A 15,451-nucleotide genomic window follows, 5' to 3' on the forward strand; every position below is an offset into this window, starting at 1 on the left:
ACCTTCCTATGAATGAAGGTGGTATCTTTCCTATAATACAGACTTGTTGCTAATACACTTAGGGAATACAGACATTTTATCAACTAAGTAGGTAAATGTATACAGAGATTTTTGGTATATGTATACAGAGATTTTTTTAAACTTTATTTTTTTATTATTGTTATTTTTTGTCTTTTTATCTTTTCTAGGGCTGCACTTGTGGCATATGGAGGTAACCAGGCTAGGAGTCCAGTCGGAGCTGTAGCTATCTGGCCTACACCAGAGCCCCAGCAATGTGGGATCTGAGCCGCGTCTGCAACCTACACCACAGCTCATAGCAACACCGGATCCTTAAACCACTGAGCGAAGCCAGGGATCAAACCTGCAATCTCATGGTTCCTAGTCGAATTCGTTTCTGCTGTGCCATGATGGGAACTCCTGACCACGTCTTTAAGTGTGGTTGTGGTAAGGGTCTAAAGATCCTTTGCTCTTTCAATCTACCGCTATATTTTCAAAGTTTCACTCAGGAGGATAAGTGCCCCCAGACAAAGAATTTTATGAGTACGCAGGGTGGAGACTAAGAATGGTAACTTCCGGAGTTCCCATCATGGCTCAGTGGTTAATGAATCTGACTAGTATCCATGAGGACGATGGTTCAATCCCTGGCCTTGCTCAGTGGTAAGGATCTGGCGTTGCTGTGAGCTGTGGTGTAGGTTGCAGATGCAGCTCAGATCCTGCATTGCTGTGGCTGTGGCGTAGGCTGGCAGCCATAGCTCCCATTTGACCTCTAGCTTAGGAATCTCCATATGCTGCAGGTGTGGCCCTAAAAAGACAAAAAAAAGAAAAAGAAAAAAGAATGGTAACTTCCAAGTGTTATGCAAAGTTGTATATACATAATATTGCTGTATAGGAAAAGAGTACAGAGAAACACATACCTAGTGCTATGTCTACAAGACTAATTACCAAATTTTCACTTTCACCTTTGTACTTTGATGCATTGTTCAAATTTTTACAGTATGCATTGTTAGAATTAGGGGGGAATCCACTAAACTGTTTTCTTTCTTTCTTCTTTGTTTAAGGGCTGCACCTGCAGCTATGGAAGTTCCCAGGCTAGAGGTCAATCAGAGCCACAGCTGCTGGCCACAGCCACAGCAACTCAAGGTTCAAGCTGAATCTGAGAACAACACTGCAGCTTGCAGCAATGCTGGATCCTTAACCCACTGAGCAAGGCCAGGGATCAAACCTGCATCTTCATGGATGCTTGGTCAGGTTCATAACCCACTGAGCCACAGCAGGAACTCCCTCCACTAAACTGTTTTCATTTGGGACAAACAAAAAGCAAAATGCAATGATGGAAGAGAGCACAGCATCACTCTTGGACAGGCCTTGCAAAGTCTTTAACACTCAGAGGCGGCAATGGGAAAAAAGGAAGATTTGCCAACATATCTGTCTTCTGGTACAGACTCTCACTTTGACTGTTGAGTAATACTAGAATTAAAAGAACTCTTAGAGATCTTCTGGTTGAAAGATCCCAAGTAAGTTTTACTTTGCTTGCTAATTCCAACTGACTGGTAGTGGCTGCCTACAATGCTTTACTGAAAAGAATTCAGAAGCAGCTTCCTAGTATGGCAGAAAAATTTCAGTGATAGATTAACGGTGTCTGCCGTGGGCACAGACAGATAGGAGTGATTACACATATCAGGTGTTTTCCCTCCCCAACCCAGTCTAACTCTTTTACATTTGAGGAAACTGAGGGTATGAAGTGGTTACCAGTGATCACAGAACTAGCTACTGGTAGTTCTCTAGCACAGCCAGGAGTAGAATAACATTTCCTGATTCTGGTATTAGGTTCTTCCTGGACAGCAAATTGATTTGAACTCTTAGAGGCAAACCTAGCACTGGGCCAGACCTAAAGTATCAGGTGTAAATTTTATTTATATGTTAGCACCTTTTTTTTGGAAGGAGGTTAATAACCCAGTCTACTCATGATAATTATTCCATATATTTTATAAACCATTCCTTACAAGTCACGGTGATGTGATTAGGCCCAATATTATAAATCAAAAGGCTGCAAAACAATGAAATGCATTGCTCAAAGCTCAAGAAAATTATTTCACCTGAAACTGGCTGGATCTAAAGCCCAGACTCCGTCCACTCCAGGTCAAGTCTCTGCAGAGTCCCTTGGCTGTGCTGTATTTACTGAGAGTACTCACAGAAGAGCTCCCTGAAGATTACATTTTTCCACATTTCGTTTAATTAATTCCCCACAGACAGCATGATAAAGTATTTTTCACTAGAGAGGAAACTTGCAAACAAATATGAGAACAGGATTTCCACATTTAAGAACCTCAAAGTGAAGGGTAAAGAGAAATTAAATGTGCTATTTGCAACTTCAGCCTCTCTGTGTAACAAGGCTTCTATGCTTCTGTTTTATTTATTTATTTACTTATTTATTTTGTCTTTTTTGCCTTTTCTAGGGCTGCTCCCGTGACATATGGAGGTTCCCAGGCTAGGGGTCTAATCAGAGCTGTAGACGCCAGCTACGCCACAGCCACGGCAACGTAGGATCCGAGCTGCATCTACGACCTACATTACAGCTCATGGCAATGCTGGATCCTTAACCCACTGAGTAAGGCCAGGGATCAAACATGCAACCTCATGGTTCCTGGTCAGATTCGTTAACCACTGCGCCATGACAGGAACTCTATACTTCTGTTTTAATGGAAAGGTCTAAGAACGAGGTATAAAATGTACTGACAAGACTATAAGCTATTGTAACCCTTGTACTTCTTCCAATAAATTAAATTTCTCTGGTTATATGCTTCTAAAAAGCCTAATATGCAGGTAACTTTAATGCCAGTTTGGAGCCCTCTCTCCAGGTAAGATTCAGGTACCAGTTCATCACATTTTCTTTCTCCTGATGAAAAATAGAGGATTTCGATCTTTGGAGTTTATAAACTTTTAAAAGTCTGGAATGGCAAATGTACGAAATCATTTGCCTTGAGTTTTGACTATGGGCCATGCACTTTATATGGATGTTTCCACTTAATCCTCTCAGAAAACCAGTGGCACAGGTATATTATTAACTCCTTTAGAAACAAGGAAAATGAGGCTTAGAGAGGCTAATTTTATCTATCGTCAAGCAGTTAGCAAGGAGCTGAGTGGGTCACTCTGGCTCTAAAGTTCTTAAGCATGAAGATGTGTTGCCTCCCATGGATGTTAAAAAAAAAAATGGCAAGAATTAATTAAGAAATGTTTTCTGAAATGTTTGGCCAAAAGTTATCCAGGTAATAAAAATAACAATTGATAAGGGATTCCATGCTGGGGGTTTAAGGGGAGACCAAGATGAGTTAAACTTGGATTCTGGGCAACGCTGAAACTTCAGTCCAGGAACTGGGGGTTTTCAGCTTCTCCACTGTGGCGCGGCGACTGGTAAGAGATGGAGACAGGCGCCGTGGGGGGAAGGTGTTCGGAAGGGTCCCAGAGGCGGCAAGACTTGGGTGAAGCAGAGAGGCCGCAGCTGTGCCAGGAAGCAGACAGCTCTCCCAAACACTCCTACGGGTTAGATCTCTGGCTGGTCATCCTCTTCCACTGGTGGTGTTGTTTTCGTGCATTTTTTGCCATGCTAGTTTTCCTGATATCTAAGTAAAGAATTTTGGCTCCTGTAGTGGATCCTGAAAGTGACGACAGACTTCATCAACAAAGAAGACAAAATTGTGCAACGGAAGAAATTCAAATTCTAAGGGACTTTCCTTTCAGGTCACACAGTCGGTTATTCTTTGGCGGCACTATATTAAATGGGTAATGATCTCATCCATTCAGAGCTGTTCTTTTTTTTTTTTTTTTTTTTTTTTTGTCTTTTTTTTTGCTAATTCTTGGGCCGCTCTCGCAGCATATGGAGGTTCCCAGGCTAGGGGTCTAATCGGAGCCGTAGCCGCCAGCCTACGCCAGAGCCACAGCAAGGTGGGATCCGAGCCGCGTCTGCAGCCTACACCACAGCTCACGGCAACACCTGATCGTTAACCCACTGAGCAAGGGCAGGGACCGAACCCGCAACCTCTGGTTCCTAGTCGGATTCATTAACCACTGCGCCACGATGGGAACTCCCAGAGCTGTTCTTAAAAGTAGACTCTGATTCATGTTTAAAAAGTTTTTTCAAATATCTGATAGCTTTACAGAGGCTGAGTATAAAAGTATTTATACATGAAGGTTCATTGTACTCATTAGGAAATATATTATTTTTTTTTTTTAACATTTTAAGGGTTGGCCAGGATTTAAATTAAGTGGACCTTTGTTATGGATGCTACTTAGAGCAAGTATATAATATCCAGTAATGGAAAGCTAGAGTGCATGTCCTCTTACCTGGATGCTTCGCCTCATTTCCTTTTAAGCTTTTGTGTGTTTCAATCCTTATTTTTTTTTTTTTATTATTGTGGCTGCATTAAGAATGCTTGTGGCCAAAACATGTTTTTACTAATGTCTGTAACTTTAGCAAAACTAGCATATTTACTCATTCAACAGATATGTGAGCAGATATTCGGACCAGGTACAACAGTAAACAGAATAGACAAGAAATTTTTGCTTTCATGGAGCTTACATTCTGATTTTTTATCTAAATTTGTTAATATGTTAAGTGTTATTCTAGGAGTGATCAGTTAGTGTTTAATCAGAAAGATCACACTCCCAAAGCAGCTACTCTAAGTCTTTAGAATCTATCCCTATTATATAACAATGTTAGAAATGGGCTGTCCTTGAAATTGGTGACATACTATATATTGGAATTGCTTAAATATTTTGGGGATATTCCCCTCCCTCAGAAACAGGACATAGATCGGATAAACTCTACATCTTCTCCTTTTATTTTTATGTATTTATTTATTTATTTATTTTTAGGGCCGTGCCTGCGCCATATGGAGGTTCCCAGCCTAGAGGTTGAATTGAAGCTACAGGTGCCAGCCTACACCACAGCTCACAGCAACGCTGGATCCTTAGCCCACTGAGCAAGGCCAGGGATCAGATTGGAGTCCTCATGGATACTAGTCGGATTTCGTTTTCACTGAGCCACTAAAGGAACTCCATGCTCTACTTTTTATTTTTATTTATTTATTAATTTGGTCTTTTTGTCTTTTAGGGCCGAACCAGCAGCATATAGAGGTTCCCAGGACAGGGGTCTAATCGGAGCTATAGCTGCCGGCCTATGCCAGAGCCACAGTAATGCCAGATCCTGGCTGTGTCTGCAACCTATACCACAACTCATGGCAACACCGGATCCTTAACCCACTGAGCAAGGCCAGGGATTGAACCCACGTCCTCCTGGATGCTAATCAGGTTCTTCGTTAACGACTGAGCCACAATGGGAACTCATATTCTCTACTTTTTAGAATGGCATTTAGGTTAGCATGAAAGCTGAAATGATTTTGGAGGATTTTAGCCTAATGCCAACTATAAGTTTAATAATTATGCCTTCAGAGTATTGTTGCATCTGTCTGAAGAAACCTTTTACGCAAAAATTGAAGCATCAAGAGAAAACAGAACTGGGATTTCACTGAGGATACCAAGAAGATTGTATTCTGTTTGGTAATACTTTTGGCCAATAAATTGTTTATTTTTGTGCTCCTTGCTAATACTTTTGTCCAATAAATGTTTATTGTACAGGCAAAATAAATAAATGAACAAACAAACTTGGATTCTTACAGTCCTTATAGTTCAGTAGTAAATCACTACAACTGACCATAGCCAGGAAGTGGTGAATGCCACAGAAGAGGCAGGCAATCAATCTACCCAACCTAATGACAGGGTCACAGCTTTCTCTTCATTCTTCAGAAAAATCAACAATGTTTTTTTGTAAAACAGCTTTATTGAGATATAATTAACATACAATAAGTGGCACATATGTAAAGTCTGCAGTCAGATAAGTTTTGATATACATGTGTGAAGCCATAAACATAATCAAGATAATGAATGACCTATCATTCCCCCAAATTTGCTTGTGCCTCATTTGACTCCTGCTTCTCCTTGTCCCTATCCCATCCCCAGGCAACCACCGATCTACTTTCTGTAACTATTAATTAATTTGCAAATTCTAGATAATTATAAATGGAATCATACAATATGTACTCTTGTTTTACCTGGTTTCTTTCCTTCTGCATAATTGAAATTCATATATATTGTTGCATGTATCAATACTTAATTCCTTTTTATTGTAGAGTAGTATTCCTTTTTGGGATATATCACAATTGATTTATCGATTCACATGTTGTTAGACATTTGGTTGTTTCCATTTTTTAAGTTGCTACACATTCATGTAGAGGTCTTTTTTTTTTTTTTTTTTTTTTTGCTTTTTAGGGCTATACCTGAGGCATATGGAGGTTCCCAGGCTAGGGGTCAAATCAGAGCTGTAGGAGTTCCTATTGCGGCCCAGTGGAAATGAAGCTGACTGGTGTCCATGAGGACGCAGGTTGATCCCTGGCCTTGCTCAGTGAGTTTAGGATCCGGCATTGCTGTGAACTGTGGTGTAGATTGCGGATGCAGTTCAGATCCTGCATTGCTGTGGCTGTGGCGTAGGCTGGCAGCTGTAGCTCCAATGAGACCCCTACCCTGGGAACCTCCATATGCTGTGGGTGTGGCCCTAAAAAGCAAAAAAAAAAAAAGAAAAAAAATATCGGACCTGTAGCTCTCAGCCTACACCACAGCCACAGCAATGCTAGATCCTTCACCCACTGAGCAAGGTCAGGGATCGAACCTATATCCTCATGGATCCTAATCAGGTTTGTTAACTGCTGAGCCATGAGGGGAACTCCTCATGTAGAAGTCTTTTTAAGGATATACATTTCATTCCTTTTGGGTAAATACCTAGGAGTAGAATGGCTGGTCATATAAGGTATATGATTAACTTTATGAGAATCTGCTAGACCTTTCTCTAAGTGTTTATACTATTTTACATTCCCACAGGCAACCTATTAAGAGTCTCAGTTCCTCCACACCCTTTCTAAGACTACTTGATATAGTCATCCTACTGTATGTGTGTGTGTGTGTATATATATATATATATATGTCTCACTGTCATTTTAATTTGCATTTAATTCATATATATCACTGTCGTTTTAATTTGCATTTAATTCGCACCCCCTAATGATTAAAGATGCTGACTATCTTTTCATGGCACAGCAATTTTAAGGTGTAATATAATGCTTTTATTTGTTGATTGAGAAGAAGGAATATGTCCCTACAATGTGCTTCAGTGTTAGAAACTTTGCTGTTACCTAAATCAAAGAATAGTTATGGTAAGAAAATATCATTAACTATTGATTTAAATGACATTAAAAATCCAGAATATATAAAATATGCACACTGGTGCAAATTTGAGTTTAAAAAAAAGAAACTATGGAATACTAAGATTTCAATTGCTACCTCAGAATTTCTTTCACTCACCAAGCACTTATGGACCCACTTCTGTTTCCTGAATTGCACTGAGAAAAAGTATTATCTGTTTCTTTTTCTTCCTTGGCTCTTCTCCTTTTGAAACTCTATCATGAATAGTTTTAAACAAATTGGTTAAAATCATCTACTATCTACCCTGAAAAGGCATTGCAGTTTTATTTTTTAAAAGGGGCCCTAAACCCCTAATAAACAGATATTTTGTGACAACACTGATTTATAAAATAGAGGAAGTTTCTTCTGTACACTATAGACTTCTCCTTAAAGGAACATCATGGAAACATTTTTGGCTAAAGTTTGCCCATTCCAGTTTCTTGAGGAAGTTAAGTACTGTATTGTCAGCAGCAAGAAATATGCTGTCAATTTCAGCTGTCTACTCCAGGGGGAAGGTCATATAATACCAACATTTGATCTTCTTATAATCAATTTGATTTAATAAAAAATCATTGTGTGTACTGTGTGAGGTGCCCCATGTAAGACTTGAGTCTACTGAGTACATACTATGTATGAGGTTTTACTTACAAACACCTTATATGTGTTATTGCCAATCTTTACAATAGTCTTTTTATAAGCGATAAACTGAGCTCAGTCTGATAGAATAACTTGGCCAAGTCACATGGTTCCATGATTCAGTAACTTGGCTAAGTTTCCATGGCAGACAGAGTTCAGGTGAAATCCTAGGTTTAACATATTCCAAATCCTTTGTTCTTTTCACTGAGCCAAGCTAGTCCCAAGATACGACCAAATGCTTTGTAAATGATTAAACAATGTAGGCTCTGTGATCTATACTATAATTTTTGCCACAAACCTCATTTGAATGTATGACATACTCTGAAGGATGGGCCATAATCTTTTTATGCTATTTGGACATAATAAAGCTATGCCATAATTTTCACACTGAACTTCAATTTAAGATTTCCAAGAGTTCCTTGGGGGCTCAGTGGGTTAAGGATCTGGTACTGTCACTGCAGCAGCTTGGGTTACAGTTTGGGTGGCGCAGGTTAGATCACTGGCCCAGAACTTCGACATGCTGCAAGCATGGCCAAAGGAAAAAAAAAAAAAAAAAAAAAAGATTTCCATGCATTTGTTTTTCTTTCTTGATTGCCACTTATCAACTCTCTACTATTGATCTAAATCTGTAAATACATAAAAAAAGAAATTATAGGGACCCCTAGAAATCTGTACCTGATTTGAAGAATATCATTCTAAGGAACACAATTCAGATTTTATGGTCTGACTTCATGGTCCAAGGTCTTTAAAGTCAGCTGTAAGTCAGTGCCATATTCTATTATGGGACTTGATCAAAATTACCTTTTTTATTAGAGGTCACCTTCACAACTGCAATAGTCTATACCCTGTTCTGAGTGACCTATGCACTGATCACTCACTATATAGTGAATGTCTTCCTTCTCTGAAGGCTTAAGTTCGGGAGTGTGGGCATGAGGAAGAGATTGTCATCAATGTGGCTAAAAGAAGAAATATCAGATACTTCTTAATAAATGTAATATATAAAAATATTATAGAATCTTTAAAGGTATAGCAGATTTGATATGGGTATTCAAAAGATGTAGAGCAAAGCAGTTCAAATAAATGAGTGGCTGTAGGAAAGTTCTAGGAAAAAAGGTAAAGGCATACAATGAGGAAAACGTTACTTTATTTAAACATTGATCATTTTAATGCAGAGTATTGTAATGACCAAAAGTAATAATGACGCAGTGTCATTTCATGGTATTAAGGCATTAATACTGGCATTAAGGTACTCAGAAGTACATTGTGTTTACCATTAGAGAGTGTTTTTCTCTAAGAAATACTCTATGAGGCAGTGAGGATTTAACAATCAAATAAAAATCATGTACTCTTTTTTTAAATTGCAGTTGATCTTATATAACTATATTATGTAAGTTACAGGTATACAATATAGCAATTCTCATTTTTTTTATGGCTGCTCCCATGGCATACAGAAGTTTCTGGGCCAGGGACTGAATCCAAACTGCAGCTGTGACCTATACCACAGCTGTGGCAATGCCAGATCCTTTAACTCACTGCACTGGGCTGGGGGTCGAACCAGAACCTCCAGAGCAACCCAAGAAGCTGAAGTCAGATTCTATTTTTTTTTTTTTTAGGGATGCACCTGTGTATTATGGAAGTTCTTAGGCTGGGGTTGAATGAGAGCTGTAGCCACTGGCCTACACCACAGCCACAGCAATGCCAGATCCGAACTGCATCTGTGACCTACACCACAGCTATGGCCATGTCGATTCCTTAATCCAGCAAAGCCAGGATCGAACTTGGGTGGGTCCTCATGGATGCTAGTCAGGTTCATTTCAGCTGAGCCACCATGGGTACTCCCTACAATCAGATTCTTGACCCACTTTTCCACAGCAGGAACTCTTTTTTTTATTTATTTATTTTTTTTTTGCTTTTTAGGGCTGCACCTGAGGCGTATGGAGGTTCCCAGGCTAGGGCTTGAATTAGAGCTACAGCTGCTGGCCTATACCACAGCCACAGCAATGCAGGATCCAAGCCATGTCTATAACCTACACCACAGCTCACTGCAACACCAGATCCTTAATCCACTGAGCAAGGCCAGGGATGGAACCTGCAACCTCATGGTTCCTAGTTGGATCTGTTTCCACTGTGCCACAACGGGGGAACTCCCAAGAACTCTTTTTTTATGATAGTGATTCACAATTTTTAAAGATTATATTCCACATAAAGTATTGGCTAAATTCCTTATGTTGTCCAATACATCCTGTAGCTTACTTTATAGATAATTGTACTTCTTAATTCCCTACCCCCATCTTACCACTTCCCTCTTCCTCTCCCTACTGGTAACCACTATTTTTTTTTTTTTTGTCTATATCTGTGAGTCTGCTTTTTTTATATATTCACTAGTTTGTTGTATTTTTTAGATTCTACAGATAAGTGATATAATACCCTTCAAGTCCATCCATATTGCTGCAAATGGCATTATTTCATTCTTTTTTTTTTTTTTTTTTTGGCCGTGCCTATGACACATGGAATTCCCTGGGCCAAGGATCAAACCTACACCACAGCAGCGATCTGAGCTCCTGCAGTGACAACACCGGATCCCCAACCTGCTGTGCCATAAGGAAACTCCTATTTCACTCTTTTTTGTGGCTAAGTAGTACATATATATATATATATATATACACACACATACACCACATCTCCTCGGACAGTTATATGTTTTTAAAGTGTTAGTACAAGTTACAATTTCTCTAGCCTGTATTTTGACAAATCTTGGTGAGCACTATCACACAGAGTATATAAGTACTAGAGACAGATAGGTCTGGGAGCATTTACTTACTAGCAGTGTGATCTTGGGAAAGTTGATTTATCTCGCTGAATCCATTTCCTTACCTGTGAAATGAAGTTTGTTGTGAGGTTAATTGGCAGTGTATATAAAGTTACTTGTGAAGACGAAGGAGTTAGATCCTCTGAAATGATAACCTCAGACCAAAAAATTATGATGTGAAAAGAACTGAAGTAATAATAGACCACTGCCAATTCATAAATATTAACTATTTAGTTCTCTTCATAAATGCTCAATATTTGGCAGAATGAAAAGAACAACTAGTCTGAACTTGTAAGACCTAGAAATTCTTCAAAATAACAATAAAAGGGTTGGCTTAGACTTAAGTTCCTCAAGGGTGAGAGACTGTTCTTTTGTTTCATCCCTACTGCTTTTTACCTAACTTGATATGGGAGACTCAAAAAAAAAATTTGTTAAATGAATGTATGGTTGCATGAATAGACTTGATTTCTCACCTGTCTCCCAACATCAACACACTGCTTTTATAAGAAGATGACAGGAAAGAGGGTGCATTGTATAAATACTGTTTTGTATTAGGGCATGTGTAAATATCAACTGCTAGTTTGACTAGAGATCTTGGTGTTTATGTTGAAATAGGGAGACTGCATAGGTCATTATGCGCTTTTTTTTTTTTTTTTTTTTTTTGTGCTGCACCTGCGGCATAGGGAAGTTCCCAGGCTAGGGGTCAAATCAGAGGTGCAGCTGCCAGCCTACACCACAGCCACAGCAACGTGGGAACTGAGTCGCGCTAAGACCTATGCCACAGCAACCTATACCATAGCTCATGGCAACACGGGATCTTTAACCCACTGAGCAAGGCCAGGGATAGATCCCGCATCCTCATGGATCCTAGTCGGGTTCATTAACTCCTGAGCCAGGAAGGGAACTCCTTGTGCATTTTTTGTTAATAGATACTTAAAACATTCATTTTCTACTCATCAAGGACTTTTCCGAGTCAAAGGAAAACAATCTTGAGGGAGACTCTAACACGAGGTTTGCTTGAAATTGTGATAAGGGAATGTCAGATTCTGGTTAGAAAATATTTTAAAATAACTTGTAATAATAGCAGTGGAAAATAAGAAATGATTCTTAGTGTTCTTTGTAACTCTTTATATTTCTAATTTAGGAGCCCTTGCTGGCTGAAATCTGTGGTACTACTGCCAAGAATTTGCAGACCGCAGAAACATTTTCATTTGCAGAGATGTTAATATCTTTTTTTTTTTTTTTTTGTCTTTTGCAATTTCTTGGGCCGCTCCTTCAGCATGTGGAGGTTCCCAGGCTAGGGGTCCAATTGGAGCTATAGCCGCCGACCTACGCCGGAGCCACAGAAACACAGGATCCAAGCCACGTCTGCAACCTACACCACAGCTCACGGCAACACCAGATCCTTAACCCACTGAGCGAGGCCAGGGATCAAACCCGCAACCTCATGGTTCCTAGTCGGATTCGTTAACCACTGAGCCACGATGGGAACTCCTGAAATGTTAATATCTTAATTTCAAAACTATGTAATACTTAGTCCATCAGAGCTGATGACCTCCACCATTTACTTTTATATTGCGACCTAATTCAGAAATATTTCCGACTCCAATTCTACATATAGGATTGAATATGCTGTATAAGCCCAGTGGCTCACTGTGAGCTGCAGAAGGAGATCAATATTTATTTCAAGTGCTGATCTTTGGTCTAGCTATATTTTGGCCTAATACTTTTTTTTTTTTTTTTTTTTTTTTTTGTCTTTTTAGGGCCATACCCGCAGCATAGAGAAGTTCCCAGGCTAGAGGTCAAATTGGAGCTGCAGCTGTTGGCCTACACCACAGCCACAGCAACACAGGATCTGAGCTGTGTCTGCGATCTACACCTCAGTTCATAGCAACACAGGATCCTTAACCCACTGAGTGAGGCCCGCATCCTCATGGATACTAGTCAGGTTTGTTACCACTGAGCCATGATGGGAAATCCTTTGCCTAATACATACTTTTAAAAAAGTCTCGTATCTGCTTCTCAATGACTAAATTGTTGACACTGGTTTCCTCTGAGTGGTAGGATTAGGAATAGGGGGAAGGTTTACTTACTACCCTCTGTGTTTCTGAATTGTTTTTTTAGCAAGTGCTATTTACATAGTAATATTTGAATAAGTAATATATGCTCATAACAAATATTTTAAAAATGTAAAAGGTGGAAGTCTCTCTTCCTTCCTGTATCTCCTATTCATCAGATCTCTTCCCTTTTTCTCCTCCCAACCCACTGTTTCTGGTATCTTGGATATCATTTTAGAGTAGTGTGTATATATGTGTACACATATATACACATATATACACACACACAAACAAATATATATATTTTCCTTTTTGTCACACAAAATAGCAGATAGTGCATACTGCTCTGCATCTTGCATTTTTCATTAAATATAGCTTGGGGATTTTCCCATATCAGTACAATATATAGCACATCCTCATTATTTTCCTTTTTTGCTTATTTCTATCTTTTTATGGCTACATAAAATTCTGTTAGTATATATGAGTGAGTCATGGTTTAATAGATTTTGTACTGATGGTCATTGGATTGTTTCCAGTCTTGCTACTACAAGAAATGCTGCAATGAATAATCTGTACCTAGGTCTTTTTATGTGTCAAATCTATTCATAGAATATGTTCAATTAGAAGGCATTGTTGGGGGAGCTCCCATCGTGGTACAGTGGAAATGAATCCAACTAGGAACCATGAGGTTTCGGGTTTGATCCCTGGCCTTGCTCAGTGGGTTAAGGATCTGGTGTTGCCGTGAGCTGTGATGTAGGTCTCAGACATGGTGGGATCCTGTGTTGCTGTGGCTCTGGTGCCTAGGCCGGCGACTACAGCTCCAATTTGACCCCTAGCCTGGGAATCTCCATGTGCCCGGGTGCGGCCCTAAAAAAAAAAAAAAAAAAAAAAAGAAAAGAAGGGATTGTTGAGTCAAAGGCTGTATACATTTGTAAGATTGATTGATCTTGCCAAACTAACCTCCAAGGATTTGTTCCAATTTACAATTACACAAAGATAATCAAATTTTTAGATTTTTGAATACCTGATCTGTGAAAAATGATATATTAGTATAGCTTTAATTTGCATTTATCTTATGCATGAAGGTTAATATCTTTTCATACATTTATGAACTTTTCTATAAGTTGTGGTATTTTGTTTTATAATAAGAAATATATATTTGGTTTTCCTCCACAGAGCTCTGAAAACCCTTGGAACTTCCTAAGTGATGAGAGCAGTAAAGGTGTCTCAAGGCAACTTCTGGAAAGCACTTAAGGTTGAGGACTGGTTGACCAGGGAGCCAACGATGTGATTAGAGAGCCAGAACTTTCGGTCCCATCCCCACCCCCACCTCCCCTGCCCTGGGAGGATAGAGGGGCTGGAGACTGAATTCAGTCACCATTGACCAATAATTTCATCAATCATGCCTATGTAATGAAGCCTCCATACAAACCCAAAATGAGGTTTAGGGATTTTGGGGGATTGGTGACACATGGAGATTGGGGGAGAGCAGTAAGCCTTGAGAGGGTCTGGAAGCTCCTCAACCTTCCCCCAAGGGGAAGGTTCCCTCAAGGGATCCATGCATCTCTTCCATCTGGCTGTCCCAGTTATGTTCTTTTATAATAAACCAGTAATCCAGTAAGTAAAATGTTTCTCTAAAATTTGTTTTGTTTTTGGCTATGCTCATAGCATCCTGGGCCAGGGATCAAACCTGAGCCACATCAGTGACAATACTGAATCCTTACTCCTAGACCACCAGGGAACTCCTGTATCTCTGAATTCTGAGGCAAGGGGGTCACTGGAAACCCTGATTTATAACATTCTTTAGAAGCACAAGCGAAAACATGGACATGCTACTGACCTGTGAAGTGGAGGGTGGGCAGTCTTGTAGGACTGAATCCTTAACTTGTGGGATCTGATGTTACCTCTTGGGTAGTGTCAGAATTAGCTGAATTATAGGACAGCCATCTTACTGGTACAGGAGAACTCCCTCCCACACGCATTGGAACTGGCTGGGTTTTTTTGTTTCTTTTCTTTTTAGGGTCACACCTGTGTAGGTGTGGCACATGGCTCGTGGAAATTCCCAGGCTAGGGTCCAATCAGAGCTGCAGTTGCTGGCCTACACCACAGCCACAGCAACGCAGCTGTGGCTGTGAGTGCGTCTGTAGCCTACGCTGCAGCTTGCGACAATGCCAGATCTTTAACCCACTGAGCCACAATGGGAGCCAGGGATTGACCCCTCATCCTGATGGATACTAGGCAGGTTCTTAACCTGCTGAGCCACAATGGGAACTCCCTGGAATTGACTGTTTATTCACTTAGTTGTTTAGTCATTTCCATTGCCCATTTTTTTATTGGGTTGTCAATTTTGGGGGATATATCTATATATATAGCCACACAGAAATTTTTTAGTTTTTACATAACTGAATTTATCAATTTTTTTTGTCTTTCTTGTATTTTTAGGGCTGCACCCATGGTACATGGAGGTTCCCAGGCCAGGGGTCCAGTGGGAGCTGTAGCAATTGAGCAAGGATCCTTAACCCACTGAGTGAGGCTAGGGATTGAACCCATGTCCTCATGGATATTAGTCGGGTTCATTAACCACTGAGCCACCATGGGAACTCCGAATTTACCAATTTTTAAATGGTTTCTGGGTTTTGAGTCATATTTATAAAAACCT

The 15,451-nt window shown here is 39.9% G+C and overlaps 1 protein-coding gene and 1 long non-coding RNA gene across 3 annotated transcripts in view; one reads left to right on the top strand and one right to left on the bottom strand.

Moving 5' to 3' along the window:
• The window catches only part of LOC146396001 (uncharacterized), an 881,025-nt gene that overhangs the window by 845,360 nt on the left and 20,214 nt on the right, over positions 1 to 15,451 (top strand). The window lies entirely within an intron of this gene.
• The window catches only part of NFE2L2 (NFE2 like bZIP transcription factor 2), a 102,995-nt gene that overhangs the window by 38,844 nt on the left and 48,700 nt on the right, over positions 1 to 15,451 (bottom strand). For both annotated transcript variants that reach the window (XM_084999957.1, XM_084999956.1), the window contains one exon: positions 10,748 to 10,800. The gene's annotated coding sequence lies outside the window, so the exon portion shown is untranslated. The remainder of the gene's footprint in view (positions 1 to 10,747; positions 10,801 to 15,451) is intronic.

The sequence above is a fragment of the Sus scrofa genome, chromosome 15 (genome assembly GCF_054392235.1).
Source record: "Sus scrofa isolate SSC_HxYL_T2T_F1_AM1 chromosome 15, Sscrofa_HxYL_maternal_Yorkshire_Landrace_v2.0, whole genome shotgun sequence".
In the NCBI taxonomy this organism is placed as follows: Eukaryota; Metazoa; Chordata; class Mammalia; order Artiodactyla; family Suidae; genus Sus; species Sus scrofa.